The 20675-nt window shown below is 39.6% G+C and overlaps 2 protein-coding genes across 7 annotated transcripts in view; one reads left to right on the top strand and one right to left on the bottom strand.

Moving 5' to 3' along the window:
- The window catches only part of CENPP (centromere protein P), a 319800-nt gene that overhangs the window by 67182 nt on the left and 231943 nt on the right, over positions 1 to 20675 (bottom strand). The window lies entirely within an intron of this gene.
- ECM2 (extracellular matrix protein 2) overlaps positions 19023 to 20675 on the top strand; it is a 39501-nt gene continuing 37848 nt past the window's right edge. For all 4 annotated transcript variants that reach the window (XM_073352351.2, XM_073352349.2, XM_073352352.2 and 1 more), the window contains exon 1: positions 19023 to 19205. The gene's annotated coding sequence lies outside the window, so the exon portion shown is untranslated. The remainder of the gene's footprint in view (positions 19206 to 20675) is intronic.

The raw sequence follows: 20675 nt of genomic DNA, 5'->3' as shown, positions 1-20675 counted from the left end.
TTGCTGCAAACTAAGTGAATTACTTCTTTTTCTACCCTCAGTGGACATGGAGAACAACTCACAACCATCCTCTTTATAATTTACCTTTTACATATTTGAAGACTTATATCTCCCCTCAGCCTTCTCTTGTCTAGTCTAAACATGACCAATTATTACAACCTTTCCTCATAGGTCAGGGTTTCTACTTCATATTTTTGTTGCTCTCCTCTAGATTCTCTCCACTTGGTTCCCTCTTTCTTAAAATGTGGTACCCAAAACTGGACACAGATGAGAACTCATCACTGCCAAAAAGAGTGAAACAATTAACTTGTCTTACATATAACACTCCTGTTAATACATCCTAGAATTACATTTGCCTTTTTTGAAAAATCACCACTTTGTTGATCATATTCAATTTTACATATTCAATATTACAATTCACTATAATCCCCAGATTCTTTTTCTGGAGTTCTGCTGCAAGGCAGTCATTCCCCATTTTATATTTATATGATTTTCCTTCCCATGTGTAGTGCTTTGCACTTGGTCTTTACTGAATTTAATCTCATTTATTTCAGACACATTCCTCAATTTATTGAGATCATTTTGAATTCTAATCCTGTCCTCCAAAGTGCTTGCAATCCTCACCACTTGCTATCATACACAATTATCCCCCTTTTTATGAGTACCATTCTTAGTATTTTTTTGGTGTTTAAGTACCATTAGTAATGCACAATTTCAATATAAATCACAATTGTAACATTAATTAAATGCTATTTTTGTATTTAATATAGAATAAGCAGAAACATTAGTTAAATATGAAGTCAAGTAACATACAAGCTACACTTCAATTAGCGGTTAGAATGCCAGTGCTGTCTGTATTAACACTGCTGCTGGTGGTAACAAAAAATCCTGGACAATGTCAGTGCAGTGATGGAAATGTGCAAGTGCATTTTCTAAAAGTCTTCAGATGTACATGCAGAAATACTGTGTATTAGCAGAATGCCCTCAACCATGGTATTCACTCCCTCTGCTGATCTGGCAGAGCCCAAAGGCTTGTCTAAAATGGTCAATTTGTCTGCACCAGAATAGAGTGAATTCCAGTGCACACTAGTGTGTCGCACACTAACTGTCCCAGGTGGACCCTTCTGGAGCACACCAAAAATTCTCTAGTGTGCATTAACTTGGTACTGTTTGAAGCAGGACAACAACAATATCCACCAGGAAACTTTCAGTGTGTGCTAGCAGGATTCATACAGGCCAGTTAGTGCATAACATGCTAGTGCACGCTAAAATTTACATCCCTCTGGTGCAAACTAATGCACTATGTAGTTGTGACGTTGCACCCCATAATTCTTTATGGAAATATGCTTATGAATGCATATATGACATAACTGGAATATGTTGTATGCTACATATGCCGTGTAAAATATCTCTGTAAAGGTTATGATCTACTGAATATACTCATCCTATTTGTATGCATGTGTCATTTTTGTACTCGAAGTTATGAATATTGGCTGTGTACTTGCTTGAAAGTAGCCTTAGTAAAGATTTGGTCAGCTTCTTGAGAAAGAAATGTACAAATTAAGTGCCCAATCAAGAAGCACTTAACTGACATTAGCTCTTGGAAGACTCCAATCCACATAAGAAATCTTCCTGGAGACATTCAAGATATCATGTGGGCAATGGCTGCTGCCTGTAAAAACTGAGTCACACATGGATGTGTGACTTGCCCATGTGACTCCAAAACTCCATCTTGGAGATAGATTTTGCATAGGAGAGAGGAGGGTGTCTCCACCCACAAGAGAGAGTCTATTTAAACCCCTGGGATGCCCCTCCATTTAGTCTTCAGCTGGCTCAAGTGATAGCCTCTCCACCCCCAAAGGATACCTGAAAGAAACTGGAACAAAGGACAGTAACCACAGCAGTGCAAGTGATTGCTGGACCCAGACTAGAAGGAGCCTAGTCTGTAAAAGAAGCTTAATGGAACTTCTCTGAGGGTGAGATTTCATCTGTAATCACTTTCTTAAGTGATATTAGATAGATATTAGATTAGATATTAGATTTAGATTTGCGTGTTTTATTTTATTTTGCTTGGTAATTCACTTTGTTCTCTCTGTTATTACTTGGAACTGCTTAAATCCTACTTTTTGTATTTAATAAAATCACTTTTTACCTATTAATTAACCCAAAGTATGTATTATTACCTTGGGGGTGGGGGAACAGCTATGCATATCTCTCTAGTAGTGTCATACAGGGCGAACAATTTATGAGTTTACCCTGTATAAGCTTTATACAGAGTAAAAAGGATTTATTTGGGGTTTGGACCCCATTGGAAGATGGGCATCTGAATGCTGGAGACAGGAACACTTCTTAAGCTGTTTTCAGTTAAGTCTTCAGCTTTTAGGGGACGTAGTTCAGACCTGGGTCTGGGTTTGTAGCAGGCTAGTATGTTTGTCTCAAACAAGGCAAGGTTCTGAAGTCCTAAATTGGCAGGAAAAACAGAGGTTGTCAAAGAACATCAGGTGACAGTCCCAAAGGGGTTTCTGTGATCCAAGCTGTCACAGTAGTCAATGCCCAAGTCTGCTGAACTTCAGGGCAAATACAGGATTGCATCTATTTATTTCAGTTTCTAAATGTGTGGACAGAAGACACTGGGCTCACGAATAATATTACTACAAATTAAAGGTCACAAAAAAAAAAGACCCAATCCCAAAAGCACCTATGGCTTCTCCATCCCCACCACCTCTCTATTCATCTCTACGTGCAGCAAAAGCCAAGGACAGGCTTGAAAGTCAACAAATTAAAGGTCTGGTAAACTGATTGCTGAATATGCTCACAGAAAATGCCCTTCCTCCAATTCCTTTATTATGAACTCAGAAGTCTGTTAACTCTGGCACCTCAGCTGATTTCAACTGCTCTGGTATTAAACAAGGTAAAAAGCAGTAAAATTGCAGACTTTTGTTTGCAGTAGGATTAGAATGGAATCTGATTTCTGCATACTATTCAGTACTGATGAGTATTAGGCAAGAGATTTAACTGCCAGCCACTACAGTCAGCATGAAGTATTTGTTAGGGTTTTTAAAATTATTAAACTCTAATTTCGGTGTATTTTAAAATATTTTATTTTTAAAATATATTCAATGCCCGTAGAAAACTTGCTATGGCAATAAGCCCTGTCTAAATAAATAAATGTGCACAAAAGATTCTGAATGGGTACATGTTTTTATAAACTAAAAATCCTCCCAAAACACATATCCAACTGTGTAGCTAAATTACTGGTCAATTAAAATAGCTTCTTAACTTTTAAAATTGAGTGCTTTATTCCACAGAGGATTAAAACCTGATAATATTGTAATTAGTGGCTCAAGATTTCAAAGGCTAGCATGTGTTATGCACGTATCTCCTCCTCCCCCAAAATTTTTAGCATGTATACATATGTATCACATGAGATGGGAAGACCCCAGGCATCATTAGCAGTCCCCATGAAGCCATCTCAACTGTAGCCACAAGCCCCAACACCTCGTCCATGGAGTCCACACTCACTCAGCTGCCACTGGGTTGGAGAGCAAGACAACTCCGCACTCACACACCCATGAGTTTATGTCCTGTAGAGCTGAACCCAGCTCTCCACTCCAGGTGTTGTGACCGGGCTCAGGCATTGTCCCGCCCCTCTCCCCACACCTCCCAGGTGGCCCTGCTGCCAATCATGCACACTGCGCATAACAAGTGTATGGTTGTGGCAGCCACTGGTTATGCATACACTCAACTGAAATTTCATACTTCAGCCATATATTATATATTAGCTGATTCCACAGAACGGTACCAAGACCCTTTAAAATGTTGATGCTGTACTTGTTATAGGGAAAAAAAGAGTTTCATTTCTTCAGATGTTTCTTTTGAGTGGGGTCTCCAGCTGATGAGCTGGAATTTTATTACAACAGCATGAATAACTTTGAAGGGGTAGTAAAATCTCTTCTTCCCTATCGTGGAAGCCATATTATAAAAATCTAGGATTTAGCAAGATTTGAGTTTGTCAAATGTGGCAATCCAGGAAGTTTTTGGAAAGCGTAGGGGACAATTTCCTGGCGCAAGTGCTAGAGGAGCCAACTAGGGGGGGCGCTTTTCTTGACCTGCTGCTCACAAACCGGGTAGAATTAGTGGGGGAAGCAAAAGTGGATGGGAATCTGGGAGGCAGTGACCATGAGTTGGTTGAGTTCAGGATCCTGACGCAGGGAAGAAAGGTAAGCAGCAGGATACGGACCCTGGACTTCAGGAAAGCAGACTTCGACTCCCTCAGGGAACGGATGGCCAGGATCCCCTGGGGGACTAACTTGAAAGGGAAAGGAGTCCAGGAGAGCTGGCTGTATTTCAAGGAATCCCTGTTGAGGTTACAGGGACAAACCATCCCAATGAGTCGAAAGAATAGTAAATATGGCAGGCGACCAGCTTGGCTTAATGGTGAAATCCTAGCGGATCTTAAACATAAAAAAGAAGCTTACAAGAAGTGGAAGGTTGGACTTATGACCAGGGAAGAGTATAAAAATATTGCTCGGGCATGTAGGAATGATATCAGGAGGGCCAAATCGCACCTGGAGCTGCAGCTAGCCAGAGATGTCAAGAATAACAAGAAGGGTTTCTTCAGGTATGTTGGCAACAAGAAGAAAGCCAAGGAATGTGTGGGCCCCTTACTGAATGAGGGAGGCAACCTAGTGACAGAGGATGTGGAAAAAGCTAATGTACTCAATGCTTTTTTTGCCTCTGTTTTCACTAACAAGGTCAGCTCCCAGACTGCTGTGCTGGGCATCACAAAATGGGGAAGAGATGGCCAGCCCTCTGTGGAGATAGAGGTGGTTAGGGACTATTTAGAAAAGCTGGACGTGCACATGTCCATCGGGCCGGACGAGTTGCATCCGAGAGTGCTGAAGGAATTGGCGGCTGTGATTGCAGAGCCATTGGCCATTATCTTTGAAAACTCGTGGCGAACCGGGGAAGTCCCGGATGACTGGAAAAAGGCTAATGTAGTGCCAATCTTTAAAAAAGGGAAGAAGGAGGATCCTGGGAACTACAGGCCAGTCAGCCTCACCTCAGTCCCTGGAAAAATCATGGAGCAGGTCCTCAAAGAATCAATCCTGAAGCACTTGCATGAGAGGAAAGTGATCAGGAACAGCCAGCATAGATTCACCAAGGGAAGGTCATGCCTGACTAATCTGATCGCCTTTTATGATGAGATTACTGGTTCTGTGGATGAAGGGAAAGCAGTGGATGTATTGTTTCTAGACTTTAGCAAAGCTTTTGACACGGTCTCCCATAGTATTCTTGTCAGCAAGTTAAGGAAGTATGGGCTGGATGAATGCACTATAAGGTGGGTAGAAAGCTGGCTAGATTGTCGGGCTCAACGGGTAGTGATCAATGGCTCCATGTCTAGTTGGCAGCCGGTGTCAAGTGGAGTGCCCCAGGGGTCAGTCCTGGGGCCGGTTTTGTTCAATATCTTCATAAATGATCTGGAGGATGGTGTGGATTGCACTCTCAGCAAATTTGCGGATGATACTAAACTGGGAGGAGTGGTAGATACGCTGGAGGGGAGGGATAGGATACAGAAGGACCTAGACAAATTGGAGGATTGGGACAAAAGAAATCTGATGAGGTTCAATAAGGATAAGTGCAGGGTCCTGCACTTAGGACGGAAGAACCCAATGCACAGCTACAGACTAGGGACCGAATGGCTAGGCAGCAGTTCTGCGGAAAAGGACCTAGGGGTGACAGTGGACGAGAAGCTGGATATGAGTCAGCAGTGTGCCCTTGTTGCCAAGAAGGCCAATGGCATTTTGGGATGTATAAGTAGGGGCATAGTGAGCAGATCGAGGGACGTGATCGTTCCCCTCTATTCGACATTAGTGAGGCCTCATCTGGAGTACTGTGTCCAGTTTTGGGCCCCACACTTCAAGAAGGATGTGGATAAATTGGAGAGAGTCCAGCGAAGGGCAACAAAAATGATTAGGGGACTGGAACACATGAGTTATGAGGAGAGGCTGAGGGAGCTGGGATTGTTTAGCCTGCAGAAGAGAAGAATGAGGGGGGATTTGATAGCTGCTTTCAACTACCTGAAAGGGGGTTCCAAAGAGGATGGCTCTAGACTGTTCTCAATGGTAGCAGATGACAGAACGAGGAGTAATGGTCTCAAGTTGCAGTGGGGGAGGTTTAGATTGGATATTAGGAAAAACTTTTTCACTGTGAGGGTGGTGAAACACTGGAATGCGTTACCTAGGGAGGTGGTAGAATCTCCTTCCTTAGAGGTTTTTAAGGTCAGGCTTGACAAAGCCCTGGCTGGGATGATTTAACTGGGAATTGGTCCTGCTTCGAGCAGGGGGTTGGACTAGATGACCTTCTGGGGTCCCTTCCAACCCTGATATTCTATGATTTTATGATTCTATCACTTTTAATTCAAAAATGTTAACATAGGAGCAGCGTCCCTGTCTCTCATGCAAGTTTGTGGTGGGGTGGGGCAGAGGGAAACAAGAGAAGCAGCCTCTCCCACCCATCATGAAGTCTACAGGAAAGCCAGGTAGACTTTGCATTCTAGGAAGCACAGCGACTGCTGTTTCTACTCCCCTCCTAGGAGCAGATGGTGGGAATTCTGGGAGGCATATTGCCTTACAGAGGCAGAATGTGTCTCAGTGCTCCATATGGGTGGTCTGGTTTCACAATATCCCTTACTATGGACTGTTCCTAACTGCACAAATGAACCAATAGTTATTTATTTTACAGAAAAAGCAAAAGCAAGAAAGCTATTCTAATGGGTCCAGATCAACATATGAGTTTTGGTATATGATGACAACAAAAGCCCTTATCCATGGAAACTTACTAAATAGTCAGTAAAGACTCAGATGCTGTGGTTCAACAATTGAAGCAGAAGAAAATGGAAAAAATACAGACTAAATATTTTCTTCTAAAGGAGCAACAGCACTTGACATTCAGAATTAGTCAACAATTTTGTATACATCAGTGTATACAAAAACCAAACTGTGTATTCTGAAACAAATGCGGAATAGCTTTTTTATCTTTAAGGATTAGGTTTACAAAAGCAGAATCAAATATATTACAATCCTAAAATACATTTACAACATAGTGTACAGAGAATTAGTCAGGTCCCCAACATTTTCTCTGTATACAAAATAATCTTTTTATAGTTATTTACAAAGAAAAAGGATTTGATTATTTGTTAGCAGTGTTTCCAACTCATTATTTGATGAGTCTCATGGTATTTGGTATTTTTCTTGAAGCCCTGGCTCCTGGAATCAGGTAATTAGGTGAAAATTTCAGCTTTCATTAAATAAATAAAATAAAATAAAGAAAGAAATAAAAAGGAACTCTGCAACTGGAGGCAATAAAAAAATCCCCCAAATTATTTATTTATTTCAATCTTGTGATTGTTTAGCATTTAGGGCTAGTAAAATACTATGTTAGGATAGTACTTTTCATGAGGAAATGTATCCAAATTATGCTTCAACCTAAAATGCCTCTGCTAAATATATGAAGTTAGTAAAATTTTCATGACTATGCCATGTATGGTAGGTTATTAAACAGAGTTAAATGATGCCTAAAGAACATTAATATTGCGAAGTGAAGCATCCCAAGGAAAATACCCAAGTTAAGATTGAACATGATAGCTTTAACTCTGCCCTTGGAGCTCATGCATTATTACAGTCTTTAGTTACAGAATCAGATATTGTTTCCATAGGATCCCTACTTTGTTTAGTGTGGAAGATGGATGGTGCGCTGTAAATGAGGCAATGTGTTTCACCAGTCTTTAAGGCTGTGGTAAGGATTCCTTAAGCACAGCTCACTTTATGCTGACTGTTCCTGAAACCCACAAATGGATAGTTGTCAATAGTGGGTTGGAAAGCACTGCACTCCATCTGATCCTTAGTTGGTGGAGCAGTATTGCAGGCTGCTCCAAGTTGTGCCAGGACCCATTTCAGTTCCCAACAGCTACAGGATATGGAGAAGCAGAAAGGTGACTTAGAGACACTTCTTCACTCCCAGCTATACCAGTCATGAATTTTGTGCAGCATAGTATGTGGCCCTGAGGGCCTATATTACAGTGAAAGAAGATTTGTGTATGCATAAAAATATTCCATTGAAAGAACCTTGCTTCATTCAATATGCTACTAAAAAGTCTTATTAGATATATGCATTTAAAGATGATATTGAATGATGCCACCAGACTCGATAAGATTGATCGCTCATGGGGCAGAGTAAAGAATTACTCACTTTAGTAGGGTATTGGAGGACTGAACCCATAGTTTGTAGTCTGCAAAGTGCCTTTGAAAATAGCAATATATTAAACCCAATAAATAATAAATCATCGTCACAAGTAACAGAAATTTATACATAATGCTATCCTTACCAAAATGGCAAGGAACCAAAAGAGCATTTTCACCAACACATCAGGCAAAAAAGCAGAACTCACAATTTAGAGTAAAAATAAATCTATTACACATATAATTGTGTGTAGTGTACAAATACCCAATAGATTACTAAATTCTGTTTTAAAATGTGTGCTGGAAGTATCATGCTAGTACTCTGCTGGGAGGCATTTACATTGATATTGATTTTTTTTCATTTATTATAAAAACAAATGAAACAAAATAGTGTAAAAAGGGAAAAGAATAAGTCCTAGAATGTTTTAAGATGAAAGATTTGCTACATCAATGTGGCATTCCTACTTCTCGCAACTGAATTCTATTAATAATAGAATAACAGAAATGAAGCAAGCTGACTAGCCTTAGGACATGGAGTTGTACAGCAGAAGGATCACGTATTAGGAAGAACAGGATAGACAGTCTGCCCTGAAATTAGAGTATAAACATTTGATGTCTTCCAGAAGTGGAAAGACTTGAAATTTAAGCTACATATTCAGCACGTTCTGTAAATATAGGAGCTGAATAAGAAAATTCTAACTAAAGAGGGTCTTTAGTTTTGGCAGTTAAAAATATAGGAAAAATAAAAAAACTTTGTTTAACCACTGAAAAGTTTTCACAACACACAATTTAAGTAGTCAAAGAATTTGTGAAGGAAAAACCACTACCCTATAAAAGTTCTCAAATCTAAGACAGCAAGAACAGTTGAGAAATGTTATATAAATCACAATGACTTATTTTTGTTAGTAGTTACAGTGAACTGTACAGCAGATACGGTGCATTAAGTTCATACCCAAATACAGTAACAGCAGCAACAAGTTCCTGTAGCATCTTGTCATAGAAAGCCATTCCAACATGGCTTCAAAAATATTAAAACAATGGCTTAATACATCATGCAGGGGTAATGATAATTTTAATAAATTAGAGAAAGTGAGGATGTTTTGACTTTAACCCTAAACAAGAAAATTATCTTTTTTTAAAACTTGACAGTAAAAAGAATACTCATGAAAGGTGTTTTCGACTATTAAACGTGGTGACCGAAATCCTCTGTTTATCCAGTAAATAGGTACAGTTTTGTAGTGCAAGCTTCCTTCTGTGCAGGCCCAGCATACCTAAACTCTCTCCCGAAGGAACTACTTCACAGGGTTAAGAGAATAATTCTAACTCCATGCTCATTCAATCTGTGGCTCTCTACTGAAACTGTCAGTGTCACTAATTGAGTACCTTTCTAGGACCTGAAGAAGAGCTCTGTGTAAGCTAGAAAAACTTGTCTGTTTCACCAAAAGAAGTTGGTTCAATAAAAGATATTACCTCACCCTCCTTGTCTCTCTAATTAGTGACACTTGTGATATAGATAACTACCCACTAGGAAATAAACCAAATTCTTCAGTTTATTTTTATAGAAGGCTATTCAGTAGAGATTAGAAAAGAACAATTTTGGGGTTATTACCAATGTTGGATGGATCTGAGCTGGTGACCTAAAAGTGAATATCTCTGTATCCTATTCCCCTGAGCCATTCTGGTCTCAAGAAGAGGGCACTATGAACAGATATTGGGTTCCACAAATGAGATGAACAGCTAAAAGAACAACAATTCACATAAAATGCTAGGAAACATGAATAAGTTGAATTAAGCCAGCAACCAAGAAAACAGAGTGCAATTAACAATGGAAGACGGTAAATGAAGATTGGTTACTTGTAACTGGAGTTCTTCGAGATGGACTCCGCATATTTATACTTTTGGGATGCGCCAACTGGTGTAGCTGGGACAATGGAACTCTCTCATAGCCGTGCCTGTTAGAATGCTCATGCACCCTTCCCCCTGCCCCACTATCAACATGAAATGTGTTCTGTGTTCAAGTGGCTATAGAAGTGGGCATGGTGCCCATTGCTGTCTCAGTTTCTTACACCACAAAAGCGGGAATACCAAGTAATACTGAAATTAGGACTCCACAGGAGCAAGGTAGGCAGGCAGGGCTTAAGAAAATGCTGAGTCCATCTTGAAGAATACTGGTTACAAGTAGGTAATCTTAATTTCTTCTTCAAGCGTCATCTACATATTCCCACTCTTGGGATAGTTTAGCAAGCAGTATAGACAGATAGAGGAAGGGAGGCAGGGTCCTCATTAAACAATGATTAGAGCACCTGTCAAGGTTCCTCCCCCACTCTGAACTCTAGGGTACAGATGTGGGGACCTGCATGAAAACCTCCTAAGCTTACTTTTACCAGCTTAGGTTAAAACTTCCCCAAGGTACAAATTAATTTTATCTTTTGTCCTTGGAATAACCACTGCCACCACCAAACTCTAACTGGGTTTACTGGGAAACATAGTTTGGACACGTCTTTCCCTCCAAAATCCTCCCAACCCTTACACCCCACTTCCTGGGAAAGGTTTGGTAAAAATCCTCACCAATTTGCATAGGAGACCACAGACCCAAACCCTTGGATCTGAGAACAATGAAAAAGCATTCAGTTTTCTTACAAGAAGACTTTTAATAGAAATAGAAGTAAATAGGAGTAAAGGAATAACCCCTGTAAAATCAGGATGGTAGGTACCTTACAGGTAATTAGATTCAAAACATAGAGAATCCCTCTAGGCAAAACCTTAAGTTACAAAAAAGACACACAGACAGAAATAGTCATTCTATTTAGCACAATTCTTTTCTCAGCCATTTAAAGAAATCATAATCTAACGCATACCTAGCTAGATTACTTAGTAAAAGTTCTAAGACTCCATTCCTGGTCTATCCCCGGCAAAGCAGCATACCAACAGACACAGACCCTTTGTTTCTCTCCCTCCTCCCAGCTTTTGAAAGTATCTTGTCTCCTCATTGGTCATTTTGGTCAGGTGCCAGCGAGGTTACCTTTAGCTTCTTAACCTTTTACAGGTGAGAGGATTTTTCCTCTGGCCAGGAGGGATTTTAAAGGGGTTTACCCTTCCCTTTACATTTATGACAGCACCACTCTGCCAAACTTTGCATCAAACCCAGCTGCAAGATCCAAAGCATAAAGTTTCGTAAAAGTGTGACTCAAATGCCACGTAGCCACTTCACATATTTCAGTAAGAATATGTTTAGTACAAATGCAGTCACTGTTCTAGGGCTCTAAGATGAACAGAAGAAGATAGTTAAGCTCCTCTGTAACACTCTTCAATACGCTGTCTAACCCATCTAGATGGAGACTGTGCTGGAAGGGTCAGACGTTTAGAGTTATCCACATACAAGATAAATAACTTAGGCAAGGACATGAAGTTTTAAATTCAGATAACATCAGAGTGCTCTCTTTGTATCTAAGGAACGTAACCTAGATTTCCCCTTTATTTGTACCAGGTTTTGGAAAGCATACTGGTAAATTAATACTTTGATTTACATGAAAGTTTGAAATAATTTCAGGAAGGAATTTAGGGTACTGATTAAGAACCACCTTGTCCTCATAAATAGTAGGATAAGGGAATCCACCATCAAGGCATCTAGCTCACTAACTCTTCTAGTCAAAGGGCTTGTTATTATTAAAGCTATCTTTAATAAAGATGAAACAAAGAGCAGCTCACTAGAGATTCAAATGGGGGAGACATAAGCTTGCTCAAAATACATTTAAAGAGTCCTATACTGGTAGGTACAGATTCAATAAGCCCTTTAAAAGTTTTTCACCAACATATGCAAAAAAACCCAATTCATTTCCATTAATGTGAGTATGGAATGCTGCAATGGCTGCTAAATGGAACTTTAAGGAAGAGAGAGACAATCCATTGGTTTTAAATGTAACAAATATTCTAAAATAAGTTACATGGGAGCTGAAACTGTGTCAACATTTTTATCACACACTCAAAACACAAATCTTTTCCACATAAGATTGTAACTTTTTCTTGAAACTTAGATAGTTTCTAGCATTCATTAGCATTTGCTGCACTTCAATAGAGCATGATTTTTCTAAAACTTTCAGTGGCCTGTTGCCCAAGTTGTCAGATGTAATGACTGGCAATCTGTGTGGAAGATCTTCCCTTCTTGCTGGGATAGTGAGGCCATTGTTATAGGAAGCATCTTGTATTTGCTGTTGGATAAAAGGAGTAACTCACTGTCCCCTGTTGCCTCACCCATGCTGGAACAATTAGAATCACCCTGGCTAAATCCTGTCGTATTTTCTTTAGGACTTTTTAGGGTGGGGGGAAATGCATGCATCAGACCCATTTCTTTATCAAGGAAAAAGACGTGTGTCAATTATTGACTTTCTGAATCCACTCTTGAGCAAAAGCAGGGGCATCTCATATTGGATCAGGTGGTGAACAGATTTATGCCAATGGCTGAAAATGTTCTGAATCACTGATTCCTTTAGAGACCACTCATACATCTGTGAGGAATCCCTGCTCAGTTGATCTGCTATCTTATTGTGTTCTCCTCTGCACATAAGGCAATTGGGTCAATATTGTATGGGATATAACAGTCCCAAAGTTTGAACTCATTGCATGATTGAGACTAATGAGCTCCTCTCTGTTTGTGCAAATATTACGTATGTATTGTCTATGGGCACATAAGTTACTGCATTCTGCACTTGTGGAAGAACACTTTGTGAGCCAGACAGCCAAGCCCTAAGTTTTAACATGTTTATGTGCAGCAGATGTTCTCTGCAGCTTCAAAGACATTGACTGAAAAGATTGTAGAGATGTGCTCCCCTACTCTTATCTTGGACGCATCTACGGTAACTATTAATATAGGGGGAACTGGGTTGAACAAAACTCCTTTGTGGACTTTGTTTGGTTTTAGCCACCACATTAGAGGCAGATGAATTTTTAGCATATTGTCCATGCTAGGTGTGAAGCACCTCAATGGAGAACGTTGAACTTGCTTCATTCTGAGCCTGGCACATGGAGTCATATGCCAGAAGGATACCAAAAGGACTACAAATATCAAAAAATATATTACCTTCTGAGAGGACTGTTGAGGATTGTTGTATGGTGTTTAGTTTCAAAACCTCTTTTCCAGAAGAAAAGCCCTCTCTCCTTTCTGGAGTTGAGGATTGCCCAAAGAAAGAAATCCTTTGGGATGGAGACAGAAGGGACTTTCTTTTGTTCATGAGAAGACCCAGCGTTCCAAACAGAGAACAAATGATCTGAATGTCTTTTTCTAATTCTTCTTCTGACGCAGCCGTTAGGAGTCAATTGTCTAAGTAAGTGAAAATTAAAATCCCTTGCCTCCCCAAATATGCTGCTACCAGGCCAGACATATGGTAAAAACGCTGGACATAGTGGAGAGGGCAAAGGGTAAAACTGTATATTGGAAATGGTCTAGAGCAAGGGTAAAACAGATATTTACAATAAGAGGGTCTTATAGAAATACTGAAGTACACATCTTTGAGATAGAGAGCAATGAACCAATCCAGAGTAGACAGGGCTAGAGCCAATCAGAGCCAGGGTTAGCATTCTGAAATGAAGCTTCCTGATGCAACTGTTTAAAGCTCTGAGATCTAGCACCGGTTTGAGAATTTGATTGGGATGGGGTGGGGGTGGGGTGGAAGTGTTGATTAGAAAGTATCAGGGAAAGAACTGTTCTTCTTATATAGCTCCTGCTTTCAATAGAGTTTGTTTTTCTGTCCTCAATACCTTCTTGTGGAAAGGGTCCCTAAAAAGGGAGTGAAGGGGGATTTGCATGGAGGAATGGCTGTCAAAGAGGAACAAGGGGGAATGTACTGACTGTGATACCTGAATATATACGTAGGTGCTTTCCTTCTATAAGGAGGAAATAACCCCAGAGATCTTGCAGTGGAGTGTGTCTCCATCAGTTTTTTTACTAAATAGTCCATTCTCTTCAGAGGGTAGATCCTCTATTTTAGATTTGGTTTCCATAGATAGACAGGATGACCACAGCCAGACTTGCCTATGGAGAACTACTGTGGATGACACAGAACTTAAGGTGATCAGAGACATCCGCTAGCTCATGAAATTGAATTGCATTCTCAATGCTGCAGCTACACCCACACTGTCATCTAGAAATGAACCACTTTCTAGTTCCATGATTTGCTGGAAATCATTCAGAGGAGCTGGTTCCTTGTCATCAGAGTGTGTGTTGCACTAAGGCAGTGGAATATTCCCTGGATGTCAGGTCTGGGCATCTCAGATCTGGATGACTCATATCCATAGGTTCAGATGGAAGTTGTTCCAGAACCAGAGAATGAGGTTCTCTCAAGTGCTATTGGTTAAGTAGGGGATGGCCAATATGGGCAGGGCATTCATGGTGGCACCTAAGGATTTAAGTCCTTAAATTAATCTTGCCATTTACCCCAAACTGGCATCACATCACTTGTTTGCTGTACAGGATTCCAGGAGTGTTCCTCTGAGGAGGGAGATGCTTTTTTGGAGGAAATAGTTGAATCTTAGAAGTGAGTGTTGGATCCAGCCCTAGATCAGATACTGAAATAATCGGGGAGATAACTGAGGTATGGAACTGAAACATGGAGACTGGTGATACGGTCTTTCTCGGCAAGCCAGTTGGAGTCTAGGAAGTGGAAATATGGACTTTGGAGATCTCTCCCACTCATGTCTTGGTCTCTTATCAGAACAATGTGATTTAGCTAGATCTGGTATGTCATGCAGGTTGGATGAACATGCACTGTAACCATGATAGTAAGGGGTTGAGCTGACACGTTTGGTTCGAAGGTCTCTTTTTGAGGTCCATACCCTTGGAAAAAACAAGAGGACTTAAGTCCTTAGGTCTTGGATCTGCATGCTGTGAATGGTCTGAAAAATTACCCAAGATATGTTTTAATTTAGCCTTTCTTTTCTATGGAACTGATGTAGTTAGTTCCTGTAAGCTGTCTGGCTCCTTAGGGTCTCTATGGTACTGGTTCCAATGGAGACAGTAAAAATTTTGAAGACAGAAACAGATGACTTCACTATGAGAAGCTCTGTCAACTTGTAACTGGAGCTTGGTGCTGAGGCCAAAGCTCGAGGAGTAAATATGCTACAGGTAGGCACATATGCTGGTAGGCACATCACCAGGAAGTGAATCTCACCTAGGAATTTCAGGCACCAAACATGTGCATTGGATGCTGGGAGGTCAGCTGGGAACACCACACACCTCTTAAAGCCATGCTTCTTTGAACTGAGATCTACCACGTTGGTATTGGTAAGCATTCCTACTTAAAGCTAAAATCCTAATCTAAAAACTATCCTAAAATCTAACTATAAAACATCTTAACAATAACTACACTAAAAGGTAAAAAGGGTCTTTTCTAGCTACAGATCCAAGAGGTTCATGTCCTTTCACTGCTCTGTTTGGAAGCAACTGAGGCAGCTATGGGTGCTACACTCCCTTCTACAGCCACGCCTTTGAGCACTGAGGTGTTGGGTTGGTTGGGAGCATGAGCACTCTTAACAGGAACAGCTATCAGAAGGTTCCATCATCTCAGCTGGACTGGTAGGCACATCCCAGAAGAGGGAATATACAGAGGACACTTGAAGAACTGGCATCTAATTTTGTTCTGATTTAAAAGTCAGTATGTAAACCTAAATCTAAAGATGAAGTTTACTCATATCCAGTCTGGGAAAGTGAGCCAAAATTGGAGTTATCCTCTGAATACGAGTCAGAATCTCAGCTATTGTGCTCACACTAGTTGCAGCCTGTTAGGCTGGAGTGCTAAAAGTGTTAAATGGAGTCAAGAACAGATGCCGCCTGACAAATGGTGTGAAGTCATACTGTCCAGTTCACTCTTTACACACTGATCAATCAGGAAGGGACTTTGGACTTACTTTTTATTTGGACAGCTTGAAAAGCAGGGGGTGAGATCACTATTGTATGCCAAAAACCCTTGTGAAAAGTCAATGAGTAAAGAAAACACAGAACTGATAGCATGAAGTATGCCATGGGATGGGAGTAAAATGCAAATGACACTTTTCAAACATATTAGTATCAAACTGTAACAATAAGATACATTTAGAAACAACAATAGCAGCTGCAGAGGATGTTGGTGCTACTTAGTCTGCTCACTGATTACAAAACAAAGGAGAAAAATAAACCATTGATTAAAGATGTAGGATGCCTGTATGTTATTGTCTGGGTATACCACAAAGAGGACAGGAGACTTGTTATGGGTTTTAATCAGGCCACAACTTTATTATATAGATGTCTGGGACTACCCAGCAGGTAAACTGTACAGTGCAGGTAAATCCATGCTTATTCAAATCAATTCTCCGGGGCTTTCACCAGCCCCCTCCGCTGTTTAATCCATGATTATTCAAATCAGTTTTCTGGGGCTTTCACCAGCCCCCCTTTGTTTCCGTCCAGGTACCCCAGCCGACCTATGGCTTGGACCTTACTATCCACCAGCCTCGTAAGAGGGTTAAGGAGGGCTATGAGAATTGGGGGAGGAGGAAGGAGTGTTTGGCTCCCTGCCATACCAATCATAGGAGTCCCTGAACCCCCTCCCCGTTCTGTTCCTTTATCCAGGACCTCCTTTTAAGTCCTTTACCAGGCCATTTATCTGGTCACTGGCTGCCCTCCCTATGGACTACCTGCACTGAACATCCGCCCAATATTACAAAATAAGTTGCGACATATGACCTACCACCTTTTCTATTCACCAGAAAAGGTCCATCCTCACACCCGCTGTGAGGAAGGTGAAAAAACCACACTCCACCAAAGCCAATTCTGGTGGTGATGGAAAAATTTCTTCCCAGCCCCCCTTTAAAAGGGGCGACTAGCATAATATCCCATAGGCTGACTCCTGTTCCCCTTAGGTGAACTCACTAAGTTTCTGACCTTCCCCCCGCCACCCAACCACAAAGCAGAGCCGCCCTTCTTTGGGTAAGTCCAGACAAATTCTGCCCCACCTTTAGTTGTGGTGCAATCATTCTGCATAAATGATACAACACAAATACAGTACAGAAGTAGGGTCTTTCAGCTAATCATATATGATCAGAAAAATAAATGAGCTGTGAGCAAACTCCACTGTTCTTCTGAATAACCAGGCTTGAAATCTTGCTATCCTATTTTTGTCCCTTCTCGCCTTTTCTTCCAGTATCTAAGCTCTCACAATACCCTATTACCTCTACCTTCACATCATCTCTAAAATTCATTCGCTCCCCTCCATATGTACTGCATAAGTCTCTGTCCACCTTTTGTTGATCTCCTGCCTTGACTATTGCAGCTCCTTCCTCTCCGCACTGCTCACCTCTCACTTATCTCCACTTCTCCAGCTACTGACAAATTATCTGTCACTTCGACTCTGCCACTCCCATCTTACTATTGCTTCGACAGCTTTCTCTTTCTGCATTAAATTCAAACCTCTCATCCTTGACTTCAAGGCTATGCACAATTATGTTTTTTCACATATTTCTATCTAATCTATCTGCACCATTATATCCTCCTACTCTCACCTGTGCCTCTTCTCTACACGCCCTACCCCTCTTCGTTCAGATCTCTTGTGAAAAACATATTTCTGCTTTGATGCCTTTCACCATGGAGACAAATGTATTAAAAAACCTGAGTCTTTGAATTTGGTTTTGGACCTTTTTCTGGTGCATTATGTGCTGAACTGTTCTGTCTTATATAATATGCAAGATTCTTTGGGCAAGGATAATTTCTTCCTGTACATTTTGAACAACTCCAAACACACTGATAGAGCTTAATCATTGTTTTCCCTCCATGATTGTAAAGTAAAGCACGATATAACCTAAATAACTGTGTGGAGAGGCAATATGTTTTCTTAGTATCTATTCATTACACACATGCTGACTAGCAATTATGGCAAACTAAATTGTTATACATTCCATAACTGTTGTCTTAGAAATTTCTTGTAGTGTGGCTTCAAACAAAACAAAAAATGTTCAAAAGATTAAAAGGCCCTGGAAGTCTCTCAGTAAACTCCATCTGGTAGATACATTTGTCATTTCTGAAACTAAGCAGGCCCAAAGTCTCACCAAGCTGTGACAGTCTACAAAAACTCAAGCTGAGTGGGAAGGAATTAGCCTCTCTGGCACACAAAGAACTTGTGGTAATTTACCATGTTCCCCCCCTCCCTTTCATATTTGGGTTATTAACATCAATGCAGCTTCTGGGTAGCTGTGCTTCAGTGTCATATTTCAGGATGTAATTACACTTACAATAATAAAGAAAAGGAAAATGCTTCAGTTGTTTATTTTCCATGTGCATGTTGCAGTTATAGTGAAATCAGTTGCTGTAAAAGGACAAAAGAAAAAAAACATGGCAAGTTTTATGCTAAATCTTCAATGAAAAAGTTTGTTTCACATAGATTTTTAGTAGTCTACACAGAGAAATGGGGATAAAAATGTGAATTCTGGAAAAAACTAGATCTATGTTCAGAAAGAAAGATTATGCTTAGATAGGTATACAATCTATCTAAGCATAATAAATCTACAATAAAATCATGTCACCTGGAAAATGATTTCAAAACATTTATAGTAGAATAAGAACGAAATAAACTGCAAATGTTTTCCAGTTTCCTTGAAAATAATGCACTTTCTTGTTACTTACATAAGCATATCATTTACAGAGAGCTTCCAGCTGTGCCTTGTTAGCCTAAGGACCAAATGCATTCTGCTGCTTTTCATTTTCCCAAAGTGAGGTTTTTAGTTTTCTGAATAACTTATTAGATAATTCTCTACACACAGAAGAGAGCAGCGCTTTGTCCCCAGGGAAAGAAGCTATTTCAGACTTCACTAAGGAGTCATCTATCATGTTTCAACAATCCCCACTGTTGCTCTCTTTGTTTTAAAGATATCAGTCTGATTTTGTTTCATTTGCAACCGGAGACTAAATGACACCAAGCAGAATCTACTGTTAGGTTAGATTACCAGGTAATATACATTTTACATTTTCAATTATTGCTTACAGCATGGTGTGGAATGGCTTAAACTACATGTTAATAATGTGGTGTTTAATACTTTGCAAATATGTTTAAAAGTTAACAAGATTAGTTCTTTATAGCAAATACTGTGTATAAAAGCTTTTCTAAATTAAGAAAGTATGCAGTATTGGGTGAGCTGGGCTTCTTTGTTCCATATGAATGCTTGGGATAGCTAATCATAATTAATTTCTATGCAAATTAATTTCAATAGCAGTATATTAATGTTCAGAAATCATTTTAATCCTCCTGCATTGTGAGAGAAAGTGATTAACTCAAAGAGATTTCTGAACTTACTCTGAATAGAGTCAGATAAAGAAAGTAAATAATACTCTCTGTGGAACGTTTATAAAGGATCATGTGTTTAGAAATTAACTATTTCCTATCACATAAGGCAAAACAACAAAAAGACTGAACACAGTAAGAAAGAAAAACAAAATAAGTGACAAACAATTAATTACACATTGTAGATGAACAGTAGAGAGGATGAAGAAACTTATATAAGCATGACTTAAACATTTCTGTAGAAAATATGTCCTATTAACCCAAGTGATAAAATATACACTATATCAGGGAAAACTGTTGTTTAGTGTATTAAGCAACAATTACAAGAATATATTAATTTCAGCACCAATTAATACTAGATGCCCAAGTCACAGTGTTGGTGATATGCAATGATTTACAGTTATTTTAATTGTTCAAATCTAATTTTGTTTCAATTTTCATTTGATTAAAATTTGACTACACTATGTTAAATATTACTTTATGTTTGATAATTTAAGAGTGTCAATAGTGGGTGCAAAGGGTAGTACCAGTTGATTCTATGGCCTTTTCTTATCTTACAGGTCAAGGACACTAGTTGGAAAAAAACTGTAGCATTAAATTTTTAGTCAGTACTGAGAAATTAATGTTCTTGATGCTAAAATATAGCACTTGAGTTCACATGTATCAGTAGAAACTGATTATATAAACTAGTTTCACTTTACCTTACAGAAGCTGTAGTTACAGTGTAGTTTTACTCTTTGATACCTGTAACTACTACTACATTCACACAACTGGAAGGATAATTCCAAAGATAATATAATGCAGCTGATACAGCTGAATTCTAAAAATACATGCATGAAGTATGGGAAATGTCTAATAAGTATTTCTGTAATTTAGGTAAACCTCTGGTAAAATGAATGAGTGGTAATTAGCTATCAGAACAATCACTGTTTATTTGCAATGCAATTCTTGTGTAACTACAATGTAATTAGAGTCACAATATTATTAAATATAACCTAAAGATTTAACTGTAAAGATGTCACTGAGTGCTTGATGTCATGAAAAAACATGCTTACGGCTTCTCCTTACAATCAGCTCTTTCATTCAAACCTTTTGAGGTTTGGCCATCTATAGTTCTGTAATCTACTACACAGATTTA

This window comes from Lepidochelys kempii, chromosome 7 (assembly GCF_965140285.1).
Source record: "Lepidochelys kempii isolate rLepKem1 chromosome 7, rLepKem1.hap1, whole genome shotgun sequence".
NCBI classification, from domain to species: Eukaryota; Metazoa; Chordata; order Testudines; family Cheloniidae; genus Lepidochelys; species Lepidochelys kempii.
This window is presented reverse-complemented; position numbering and strand designations above follow the sequence as displayed.